Source organism: Hemiscyllium ocellatum, chromosome 17 (assembly GCF_020745735.1).
Source record: "Hemiscyllium ocellatum isolate sHemOce1 chromosome 17, sHemOce1.pat.X.cur, whole genome shotgun sequence".
Taxonomy (NCBI): Eukaryota; Metazoa; Chordata; class Chondrichthyes; order Orectolobiformes; family Hemiscylliidae; genus Hemiscyllium; species Hemiscyllium ocellatum.
Genome location: NC_083417.1, coordinates 64,083,216 through 64,096,517, shown reverse-complemented (window position 1 = coordinate 64,096,517; position 13,302 = coordinate 64,083,216). Strand labels below are relative to the sequence as shown.

General features: G+C 39.5%; 1 long non-coding RNA gene across 1 annotated transcript; it reads right to left on the bottom strand.

Annotated features, from left to right (window-relative positions):
* Positions 1-6,024: 6,024 nt before the first annotated feature.
* On the bottom strand, positions 6,025-8,047 carry LOC132823798 (uncharacterized). Its single transcript, XR_009645590.1, has 3 exons — positions 8,020-8,047; positions 6,986-7,291; positions 6,025-6,136 (listed from the first exon to the last, which is right to left on the bottom strand). It is a non-coding gene; the product is annotated as an uncharacterized LOC132823798 (long non-coding RNA).
* Between the last annotated feature and the right edge of the window lie 5,255 nt (positions 8,048-13,302).

Sequence of the window (13,302 nt, the reverse complement as noted above, 5' to 3'; positions counted from 1 at the left end):
CCAAAAACTTCTACAAGCACAAGTTTATCAAGAGCAACCGGCAGACTTTTTTTTTGAAATGCAGTGCTCTTGATTTCTCTTCAATGAAACTAGATATTACTTGAAACAGTAGCAGAGGGAAGCGACAAAGCAAGAATTCCCAGATGTGATTGCATGGAATTTCGAACGGATATATTCGCTACAATCGATCACAAAATAATAAGGTTGAGGCATAGAAACAAAGCACAATGATAAATGTAGGAGTTTTGACATGGAAATAATTGATGTCATAGCTGCCTGATTCTCTATTGCTTTTATGCACAAGCTATATAAGTCATTGGTATATGAGAATTCAGGAATTTCCATAAGTGTGAATCTATCATCTACTGAAAAGTGGAATATGACGAATGTGAAATCCTGCAGATGAACACATTCATTGCGGGATTAACGGTCAATCAAAGCTGTATAAAAGGTAAAAGTGAAAAACTTAAGTGTTCAGTTTCAATTGCTGACTGTTGAAATTACCTTTCTGCGTGCATGCATTATTCTGTAATAGTATTCACTGTAAAACGCAAAAAATATTCTCCCCAAATTCGAGTCCATCCACAGAAAGTTAAAAATCAGGCCCTAAATATATTTAATCTTCTGGCCTGGTTGGCTAATTTCCTCCCCTCACTAGCTGCAGTAATGCCTGGTCAAATAAATTAGTCAAGTTACTCCCAACTTAGACTCAACTCAATATTTTGAACTCTGATTTATAGCATTTCTGGCACCAGACTTATTAATAGAAGAAATGATTCACAACAAAAACCTACATGCATTAATTGACAAACCCTGAAACATTAAAGTAACAATTTGATGTGTTTTATTTTCTACAACGAGGATGTAATTAGTTTAGCATGTTCTCTCATTCATTAATTTATAATATCCCGAATAACTTCTCATTATTTCTTTCAGAACCCTTCTCTTAGTTGAAGTTAACGGCCTGTTGTGTATTATGGAAGCTACAAGATTATACTCGAACACGCAAAGAGTCGCAATAAGTTTCCAAATGAAATGGAAAGCCAACCCAGAGCTCAGCTGTGTACGTGTCATTGAGAAATGAGCTTCACTCAGATTATGGAGGGAAATGCTTTATTTCTAAACCAGGACGATCACCCTGAATGAAAATCGGACGTTGTGACATAACTTGTGAAGTTCAAATACAATTTTCTGTTCTTTTCTCTGAAAGAAAATGCACATTGCATTAAGTTGGAACTAGAAGGAAGGAATCTATTCGTGTGCATGATAAAATGTAGACGCAGCATGACAGTAAGTATATAATGGTACGACCTTGTAAATATATTTCAATGCAGATTTATCTTGAAAGCAATTTTTATTGTAAGTATGTATATAGCTGACTAATAATTACAAGATAATTAAAAACCACAATGGCTGTTTTACATTCTACAGCGTTCAAATATCCTACATCTCAATAATTGGATACTCGCAGGGGGACAATTTATGCCTTCATTTTAAAAGAGCTAAACTGTCAGTGCGGATCCCGGGCTCTCTCATAGCACGTCAAATGGAATTTCCATCGCAAATGGAACAATATGAAACACGTCACGTTTTGTGAAACAAGAATAACGGTTTAGTGCACTCAAGATTGCATCGCCCTTCAGCTGCTGATTCTGTGTAAACTGTCTTGATTGCTTTGGATTTTCTCGACAAATTCTTTGCTTCCTTAGTTTTTTTTTCTCTCTGTTGTTTGTTCGGATTTCTCAAATCCAGAGAATTCTGGAGTCAAACTTGTTACCTTTTTGGCCAGTTCCCTGCTTTACATGAACAACCGACGTTTGAAAATATTGTTGATTCATTGATTTTCACGGGGCATCAACATTTCCTTTATGAACTTCTGAGCCTCACTTGTGCGTACGCTGTCGCCTCTTGGTCATCTCGACCTCTTGAAGTTTTATTGGTGTTTTTCAAATCTACTGCAGTATAAATCACGTTTTGGGTCGCAACTGGCTGCATGAGACAAGAAGGAGGCGGTTTGTCAGCTGGTTAGTTGATTGATTTTAACAGTTAGAGACTGATGCTTAGACAGTCAACATAAAAGTTCATGGGCTATCAACTGATGCAGAAGCAACGGTTACTACTGTATATGTAAACGTCTGTTGATGATGAGGACAGTAATACGGTGCTTATTGTAACTGATATTTCATTTATAGATTTTCACCACAATAGTGTCATAGATATTTTTAAACGAGAGGCAGTTTCAGTATTTTAGTCATTTACCAAATGTTGCAAAATTAACCCTTGGCCAGGGTTAGTCTCCTTATTGCAGAGCATCACAATGTTAAAGTTTCCAATCGTTTCCTCATCACTCAGCTAGCTTAATCAAATTTCAAATTACTTTGAACATCATATCAACGATAAGCAAGTACTTGTTGTGAAAGAGCTTGTGATGAAACATTTCCATTTTAACAAGGTATATATAAATTGGAATCCATTTCTTGGGACAAATAACATGAGCTTACCTGCTCATCATAAGAATTCACAGTTGTTACATTTTCTTCTTTACCTGGCAAAATAGTGCAATTGAATTAGGTTCACTGATTACAGTTTATGTATTCAGACGTATTTCCTGCGAAGGTAGACTTTTACATGATTATATACATGAAATATATAGCGAACTGGGAGCTCCATTTAATATGAGTAAAACTGATTTCATGCACTCCATTGAAACAGATTGAAAATTTAGAATTTGTAAGTTATCTAGCGTTTAGTAGACCATGCTAGAAATATGGTTATTCAATGCAGATCAGCAATGGGTAAACTACAAGATGTAAAACTCAGATGTAGTTCAATATCATATAAGATATGAGGAAGCAAACAAAATATAGACAATGCTCGTCGTTCAGTTCAGACCATTGAATGCTCTGACCAATTTTGGTCACTAATGAAGTGCAAACTTTGGTCTAACGAACGCTCAACTGAACTCACCACATAAATACAGTGGCTAAAAGAGCAGGTCAGAGGCTAGGAATACTGCAATTACTAACTCACCTACTGACTCCCGACGTCAGCCTCATCGACAAGGCATAAATCAGGAATGCGATGAAATTCTCCCCACTAGCCAGATGAATGCAGCCCCAACAACACTCGAGAAGCTTGAAAAAACCCAGAAGAAAGTGGCCCTCTCGATTGGCATTGTATCCACAAGCATCCACTCCCTGTACCTCCTATGCTCATAGCAGCAGTGCGTACCATCTACAATATGCACTGCAGAAATTCACCAAACATCTTTAGACAGCACCTTCTAAACCCATGCCCACTTCCATCCAGAAGGATAAGGGAAACTGATACATGGGAACACCAACTCCTGCAAGATCCTCTCCAAGCCACTCACCACCTTGACTTGGAAATATATCGGCATTCATTCACTGTTGCTGGGTCCTCCCTAATGAATCCCCTCCCCAATGGCATTATGGGTCAGCCCACAGCAGGTGGACACCACTTTCTCAAGGCCATCTAGGGACACATAATAAATGTTGGTCAGCCAGAGATGCCTACATCGCACAAAATAAATGAATAACTAAATAAGACTGGTTTTCAATTGCTAAGGCAATGAGCTACGTGGGCACACACCGTATATAAGATCTTTCGTATGCAAAGGAGAGGACTATGCCATGTTTTGTGGACTTGATAAAAATAGTAAGCACATGGAAAGAATGGTAGGTAAAATTATTGCATAATTCATTCTCAAGACAGGGAGAGCACTGGCAAAGGTACTTACTGTCGATCTTTAGTTGCACTTTTCTAAACACAACCACACGGCCTGCATCACCATTTTGAAGGACCATTAACAAAGGTTACTTGTGACTGGCGTTACATATAGTTCAGTATCTGCTAAACAGTTGAGCTGATCTGTTACTTGGAGTTTTGTGACAACCCCTAAAATTAATAATCTCTTACTGAGGCCAGAAGTTTATCTATGTTTTCAGTGGATTAAACAGTCTTCCCAATCTGCAATGAATCATTGGTCTAGAACTTTGGATTACTCGTCCAGTAGCATGAGCACTGCAATACTGTAACCTCCTGGTTCCAAGTCTGTAACTGTAAAGAACCAATAGATTAAAAGGATGCCAAAATGGCGCTAATGACGTCAGGTAAATCGTTCTCACAAGGATAACAATGTCTTCCTGACTCGCAGCTTCCTCAGATCTTCAAATAAACATTTGGATTTTGTATTTAAGATTACATTTCGCAATTCCGGATGAGCATATGGCAATCTCATGTGCAGTTCGTTAGAGAGCTTACAGATTCGGAATTCCATCGGAAATCTGAATCCATGATTCGTTGGAAGAACATAACAGAAGATGACGAACTAGACACAAGGCCTCAAACTGAAAGAACATATCAAATTGAGATTCCCATACTTAGAATGTGAAAATTTCCGTTCGTAATATCCAATAACCAGATTTTAAATATTCATTTTGTGACGATCCGTCCATTATGAATTCTAAATTTAGTCCCAAGCTCCAGTAAACGGTTTCCTTTGCATATCATCCAATCGCCATTCCCATATAAAACCCTTAAGACACTCTTCCGACCTCTCTGATGATTTATATAATTATCAAAGGATTAAGGTCATGCCTACCGTTATATTTTGAACAGAGTTTGAACCCAACAATGATGATGAATAACAGAATTGCCAGTCCTCCCATCACATAGCCAGACATCCAGATTAACTGGTATTTATCATTGAGATCTGCAAGATCAACAGGATTAGAGTTTAATTTGTTATTTATATCTGTCGTTGCCTAAAAAGAAATCTCGAGATAATTTGCTGGTTCAACTACTGCTCGTATGTATGCAGCTATGCCAATATCCTCAGATTAACATTTTTATTTAAAAAAATAACTTTATAGATCTAGTGTCCGAACTAACTACATCCTGCAAAGAATGACATGAGACCAGAACAATATGCAAGGGAAAATTCCCTTTTCCAGTGGTCTAATCAATGGCTTGAGAGATAATGGTGAGAAGAAGTAATGACAATGAATTGATATTAGTTTCGCTCTTGCTAAGAAAAATATGGATTGTATTCATTCGACTGACATGAAATCTCAATATTGTGGAGTACAATGAGCTAATCAAGACATTCTTCTCAGAGACTTGGACCTTACCACACTATTGTTTGTTAATTCCAGAAAAAACAATAGTTCAGAATGAACGAATGGATTGCTGCTACGTGTGTCACAGGTCTGGGTTGCAAGTGAAATTAGTGGCACAAAATGCCTTCCAGCCCCAAAGGTCTGCACATTGGTGACTTCAATATATAGACAGACTGGAAAACGTAATCATCACTAAGGCTGTGAATGTGGTTTGCATGGTCTTCTGGAGAGCAGTATTGAGAAACATCTGGGGACCCCGATATTTTACATCTCGTGTTATGTAGAAAAGGCCTGATGCATAACCCTACTGTAAAATTATCTTGAGAGATGAGTGACTGTAGTTTTCTATATATGTGTGTCTATATAATGTTTGAAAGTGATGTATTTGAGACGAGGTATTAAATTCAAACTACTGAAATTTGGTGGGTTGAAGCATTGACAAAGAAGGTTTGGAATGATGGCATCCATTGAAGAAGTATTCAGAAATTTCAGATATATTCTGATACACCTACCGAAAGTACAAAAATAAATTAAAATGCCAGCGAAACTTGAATGTGTGCTGTGAGGACCATGCAAAGCAATTTCAAGCATAGTTCGACAGAGGTGGTGAGTAGAGATAGAAGATGATATGGAAACATGTGTTCACTTAGTAAGAGGAACGGTTGTACAGAGTACTTCTTAAATGACAAGAGATCATGCTATATTGTATAGTACACTGAAGATTTCAATCGGATCTGTCTGACTTCAACAATAATTTACTTAATGCTAGTACGGGTGAACAATAAACACTTAGCCACAAAAATGAATGTTAGTCAATATCACAACAGGACTGGAGTACAGGAGTAGCAAAAGTTTGCTTCAATATTACAGAACCATGGTTAGATCACGCCCGGAGTGATGTGCGTGCGTGTCTTTGATCCGCTGATCGTACGAAGGATATTACTGCAATGGAGTGAGTGCAACAAAGGACTTGTTCCTGGGTTGGCAGAATTGTTCTGTGGAGAGAGATTGAGAAAAATGAGCCTGTACTCTCCAACGTTTCACAAAATAAGGGCGATCTCATTGAAAACTACCAATCACTTAAGGAAAAGAAAATGGTGAATAACAAAAAGATTTTCCCATAGTTGGGGATTGGAGAACCAAGGGGCACGGGTAAAGTCATCTAGTACCGAGATAAGAAATTCTTTTTTTAGAAGGACTTGCGTCTGTGGCATTGCCTACCCCAGACTGTGGGAGCATATATATGAGCATGTGTAAATAAAGGTCGAAAAGTTTCTAAACGGCAAAGATATGAAGGGATATAACAAACGTGTGGGCAAATACACTTGTTTGGACGATCATTCACGATTGTAATGAATCACGGATCAGCCCTTATCAGTTTAATATTCCCTCTCATGTGTTTCTTTATCCCTCCCAAGAAAAAATTGCATTACATCTTGCCCACAAGACGACCTTCTGACATAATGAGAGTGCGGACAACAAATGATATATTTGGTACCTTCTTTTAGAAGCAGTAAAATAGCAAGTATATGGTCAGTTAAGAAATTGGTGATGTAAATGTTAAATATGAATTAGACCTGTAATTGGAAGTAAAATAAAAATTGCCTGGACCTGAGCGCTCATAGACTGTTGGATGATTCTGATATCAATTTGTTTTGACAATGAGCTTGGGCAATAAAAGTTTACATGGAAACATTACAACTAAACGTTGATTTTAGGATTTCCAATAGTTCAATTACGAAGCATTTTTTAAAATCACTATTAATGTCCACAAACTTTAATTGCAACTCTTTCCTAAATTTTACAAATTGTTGAGCTGACTTTTAGGTCTGTTGGTCTCATACCTGAGTAGATATTTGTCACAGTGTGGATAGCAATGGCGGGAGTCCGGAGAGAGATGTGTATTACCAAACAGATGTAGACAACTTCAGTCCGCTCAGGCTGCGGCTCTTCCAAAGAACTGAAAGCTTCATATAGTCCTTCAGCGTTCTGTTTTCTAATTATCTCCGGTGAAATTGCGATGCCATTTTTATACCAAACGAGGGTAAAATCGCCCGGATGGAATGCACTCGTCTGACACACAAGAGTCAGAGACTTCGATGAATTGTCCTTGCGTGGCTTTGTGTAAATCTTTATTGGAGCTGGAGAAACTGCAAATAAAAAAAATGGAAAAATCAGGTCGCTGGATAAATGTTGAGATTAAAAAGACAAGAATGACATTCTCACTTGATGCCTGATTGATAATACATTACTCTTTTACTGCGGTCCTAAGGAGAGAATAATCAATCAGCCTAATAATTATAAAGACGGGAGAATCGTAGTCGATATCATGAAGCCAGCACAGTTGGAGAATCAATACATTAGATACTAAGAAGAAAAGAAGATGACTCAATTAGGTCATCGAAAAATCTGAAGCTGTCGCCAGGACAGACAAGCAAAACTTTTGTCTCCTTGAACCACCGCGGGCTTGGGGTGGTCTTGAGATAAGAAATCTGAAGCGAACGCTAACGTTTAGACCTATCCGTTAGCATTCGGCTTCACAAGGTCATGCATCTGAAACGAAGTCTGTTCAAATGCCCTCTGATTTTCTGAATTTCGGATTCCAACTCTGTTTTCCAGAGTCTGCATTTAGAACCCGTATCTCACCTGCGTTAATATCATGGCGATTGATATAGCAAAGTAAATGAAACATCAAACTTTGCCATTTAATTATACAGTTTTGTACAATGTTTTAATGTAAGCGGGGTGGTCTCAAAATAAGAAATCTGAAGTAAACATTGTAAGTAAACAATATAACCTAATTTGTAAAGTGAAAGGCTGCACAATAAAATCTATGGCAACAAGGCGTTTGGGATAGTCCCATTACCCCATCACTTACTGCAGACAGTTAGATTAGTTCCTGTTCCATTCCCATAAAATGCTCCCTGTCGGATTACTGTGCATTGGTAGATTCCTGAATCCTGAAGCATCGCGTTTCGCAGATCCAGGTTAGCAGATCCTTTAGACATGACACCAATATGTTTCCTTTTATCTACTCCTGGTTGAAGAAATTTATTCTCACCCCGTTTCCACCAACGTACCTCGAACCCTGAATTATCATGAGAAAGGGGCAAAATGCAGTAGAGAGTAATGTCGGAACCCTTTGATATAACTGCCTTTGGGGGAGATTGACGTACGCTCACAGAGGAATCTGAGACATCTGGAAGTAACATAAGAGCACATTTTAGTTAATTGCAAACTAGGCAAAACCACACACCTAACACCATAATTCAACATGTAATTATGAAAGAAATAAGAGAACAAACCGAAGAGCGACAATTGATTCAACTGATGCAGTAATGGAAAACCATTTTGTGTTTAATGGAACAGATACCTGCGGTAGTGAGGTCCAGGAGCGCCAGGAGAATTAAAAGAAACTTGGCATTCGACATCATTCCGGCCTAAAGTTTCAACGGATGTTTGTCTGCAGTGACCGTGTTTGTCTTTGTCAAAGGGGCTTGCTGATTATTTAACATAAAACTCGCCGCAATGACGTTAACATCCTGCGCCTGTAATTTAAGAAGTAGCTTTGGATTGCTAAATTTTGCTTTTGGATAGCCCTTGAAAATGTACTGCAATAGCAGCAAAAAACCAACAGGATGTCAAACGTAATCCCTGTATTCCAAGCAAATATTTCATAACACCTGTTTTTCTTTATGCCGCTTCTTCAGGACGTTATACAGCAATTTTTGACACCTAAACATAAAGGAAGCATCATGGGTGATCCAAGTTCACCAAAATCATCACTTTCAAGGAGTATCTTAAAGGGAGGAAATGAAATAAAGACATGTTGAGATTTAGGGAGGAAATTAGCCAACTGAGACATTTGTCAATTGAAGGCACGGGCGCAAATGGCAGCGTCACAGGTTAGGACGTTCAAGAAGCCAAGATGTGAGGAGATCAGAAAACTTCGACAAGTCTGAAGATGGAAGAGATCAAAGAGACTGCAATAGTATAAGTCAAAACGCGGAAAAATTAATGAAGAGTTTAATTTCAAGACGTTGCTGAACAGGGAACACATGTAAGTCAGAAGACACCCGGTTGATGGGTGAGATGACTCCTGGAGAGGAAAGGAAGTCATCAACAGACCGTCACCTACCCTCAGATTAACAGAAGGCACAGAATAAAAAATTCGCCGCAAGTGCATTCGAACAGTAAACGCTACACAGCTATGTTACAAAGTTAAACGTAGACAGTTTTGCTGAATATCAGGTTGTGTTGTCGACAATGGAAATCAATCTTGAGACAGACTGAAAGCAATGGCTTCGGTACCCCAGATACTCACATTGCACTTTCACTTTGGGCTCGCAGTCAGGCTGCAGTCTGGCATTGCAAAAGCAGCACAAAAATCGGCAGGACGTCTGCGGGGTAGGTTCTGTACTCCTGCATGTAGAAAAAAAAGTTATGCATTCTCAGATTGCTAGGACGGAATCTCAAAGACAACATTGGCGTGCAAACGTTCAATTAGAAGGAGCCTTGTGAGAAAGTCAGTCCTGAGTTGCTAGATCTATATGATGTTTATTCCATTTTGCACATTGATAATGCCACACAACATGATGGAGCCTATTCACAATATGCAGGTGGGACTTTGTCTCCACAAGGTATATGTGGTAGTCAATCAGATGGATACCGTTCTGGGATGATGCATCCGCAGTTGGCGATGGGCAAGGATCTGATCAAGTATGCTTTTTCTTTCCTTTTGTTGGCTCCCTTACCACATGCCTCAGGTCCAGTCTGGCAGCTATGCCACTTAAGAGCCAACAGCTGGACGTGTAATGCAGCTGCCAAGCCACAATTAGGGGTGGATATTGGAATTCCCGACTTTGTGTAACTTTTGTGCCATTGTGTTCCTCAGTGCTTCCTCAGTTCAATAAGGAGGAGATCTCATTCATGAACCGAGGCAGAATGGTATGTGCTAATGAAGAGGGGGTTTCCTGACCCATGTCTGACCCGAAGCCATGCACTTCATAGGATCCAGCATCAATATTAAGGACTCAGAGTGCAAATCCCTCCCATCTGTATATCACTCTGTCACTATCTCTGCTGGTTGGTTCTGCCTCTGTAAAAGGACATATCCAGAAATTGTGATAGCTTGAATAATTTGTGAGTCAGTGTTCGAAATTTTGGAACTAGAGCCAGATGTTATGATAAAATTTGTTGCAAGCTCAACAGAGTTTAATTTTACTGCTTTGTCTTTTCTTGTGCTGAGGTTGATGCCAGGTTGCTCATATGGTTTCATTTCTTTCTTGAGAATTCATAAAAATTGATACGACTGAGTGTTATGATAGGTCATTTCAGAGGGCAGTTGAAAGTCAACCATGTTGGTCTGAACCTGGAGTCACATACCAGCCAGATCAGGTGAAGATGGCAGATTTCCTTCCCTGAAGGTCACTAATCGGCCAGATGGTGTTTCAAACAATTGGCAATGAATTCATGGCCTTCAGTAAATGCTTAATTCGTGATATGTTTGAAGTCATATTCTACCATCTGACATTGATTGATAACATTAATAGTCCAATGTTGATACTGCAAGGGATAGTTTTCTCTTCCCTCCTCCTCTTCCTCCTTCCTTCTACTCTTCCTTCTCCTTCTCCTTCTTCTACTTCTTCCTTTCATCTTTTTCTTCATCGTCTTCTTCTTCTTCTTCATCTCCTCCTCCTTCTCCTTCTTCTTCTTTGATGACTACTTCCTCCCGTCCTCTTCCTCCTCCATAATCTCCTCCTCCTCCTCCTCCTCCTCCTCCTTCTTCTTCTTCTTCTTCTTCTTCTTCTTCTTCTTCTTCTTCTTCTTCTTCTTCTTCTTCTTCTTCTTCTACTTCTCCTTCTCCTTCTTCTTTTCCTACATGACCTCCTCCTCCTCCTTCTTCTTTGTCTTCTCCTCCTCCTCCTTCTTCACCCTCAGATATCCCTAGGTGCGCCCTAACATAATGTGACTGAAGTCACTCTGGGATTCACGTCATCAAATCCTGATACATCACAATGACCCAGCCTGATCCTGAAATTATAAGCTAAATCCTCATGTGATGTCCATGCATTAAGTGGGTGAAGGAAATAGAAGTAATCGACTAGTTTATCGGTCAATACACCAGTAGTTTTTCTGGTTTGATGGATAAATGGCCGCAGTTGAGGAATTGCTTTAATTAATACATAGGAGTTAAGTCTCGAAGTCATCCTTGAGGGCATGTTGAACATATGTCTGATGCATTGACTCGAAGAATCAGATGGCAATTCAGCAAAGAAAAAATGCCTTCAGACGCAAGCCCGATGTCGCAGAGCAGAGTCACTGAACTTCAGCCCTGTCCTCTCACTTTTCCTTTTGATTAGGATTAGATTATTAGATATTTAGAAAATGGTGGACAATTGCCTCAAGTAGGAGACTGTGCTTCGAAAGTATGTGAGTTGTGAGTGATCAGACTATGATGAAATATTGTGGGAGATCACCACAGGCTCAGAACCTGTGGGAAAAACAATCTTGGGAGGTAGAGAGCAGGGAACCACACCCAGAAAATCAGTAAGGCTATGGCAATAGCCAGTTGCTTCAAGGAATTATATAAGTGAGAGGGAGAAAAAAAGAACTCCAAAGTTAAAGAAGAAATTATAAGATGCATAATAGCAAATAATGAAACTGTGCAAACATGTCAGATCAGGAACATGGGAAGAAGGTGAATTCATTACAAGGTTGATAAATTGAAATTAAACAGACTAGAGTGTCCACTTTTCTCACTGGTAAACGTAGTCCAAGTTGTGACCCACATGAATCTCAGATTGTGGCATCAAATAATGGCAAAGGACCATTTGTCCTAAATAACAGGCCAGGGGTGACGGGGAGGGAACAAATGTAGGCAAAGGTATGAAAGCATGAAATACATGCAACAGCAAAACTCGTTAAACTTTTTGTTGATTGATCCTCCACGCTGCAGGATTGAAATAGGAAAACAGAATGTCGTATCTACACAGACAGCTTTAAAGGCAAACTCGGTGTGGAACTGCTTTGACAACTATCAATGTATACCAAGGCTGCCCAGTCAGCACCAGTGTCGCATGGAATTGGACATCCCAACAAAGTATCCCACCAGTACACGTCAATTTACATAATATGCACATACGTCGTATTTTCTCTAACTTTCTGTCATTGGAAAAAGGATTTTTTCTCTCCAAAGACACCGAAGAGGCAGGTACTATTGAGGTGAGAGGGATGCTGCAGAAAGATTTAGAAAGGTTAGCAGAGTGGGCTAAGAAGTGGCAGATGAAATACATTGTGGGAAAGTGTGAGGTGATGCACTTTCTGGGGAAGAATATAGATGTGGACTATGTTCTAAATGAGGAAGAAAATCAGAAGTCTGAAATGCAACGGGACTTAGGAATCCTAGTCCAGGTTTCTCTTAAGGAAAACCTGCAGTTTGAATCAGTACTTAGGAAGGTAAATACAGTGTTGACATTCACCTTGAGTGTGAAAGATTATCAAAGCAGATATGTACTTCTGAAGCGCTGGATAGACCACATTGAGAGAATTGTGAGCAATGTTGGACCCCATAACTCTGGAAGGATGTATCGTCCCTGGAGTGGGTCCACAGGAGGCTCACGAGAATTATCCCTGAAATGAAAAATTTAACATATGGGCATCTTTTGAGGCCTCTGGGGCGATACTCGATGGAGTTTAGAAGGATGAGGCTTGATATGATTGAACATTAACGAATACTGAATGGCCTGGACGGAATGGAAGCTGGGAAAATATTTCCACTGGCAAGAGGGATGAAGATTTTCTGGCAACACACTCTCAATTCAAGAGGGACGAAGACCCGGGAGCACAGCCTAAGAGTAAAGGGAAGACCCTTTAGAACGGAGATAAGAAGAAACTTATTTCTCCAGAGAGTTGTGAATCTGTGCAATTCATTTTCACAGAAGACTGTGGAGGCCAGGTCAATGAGTGCATATTAAACAGAACAAGATAACTTCTTGATTGCCAAGGAGATCGAAGGTTTCCTGGAAAAAACGGGAAACACAGTTGAAAACTTTTTTTAGCCATGATTGAATGTTGGAGCAGACTCGATGGGCTGAATGGCCTAATTTTTCCTCCAATGTATTATGATCTTGTTGTATTATGGATTTGTGACAGCGGACAG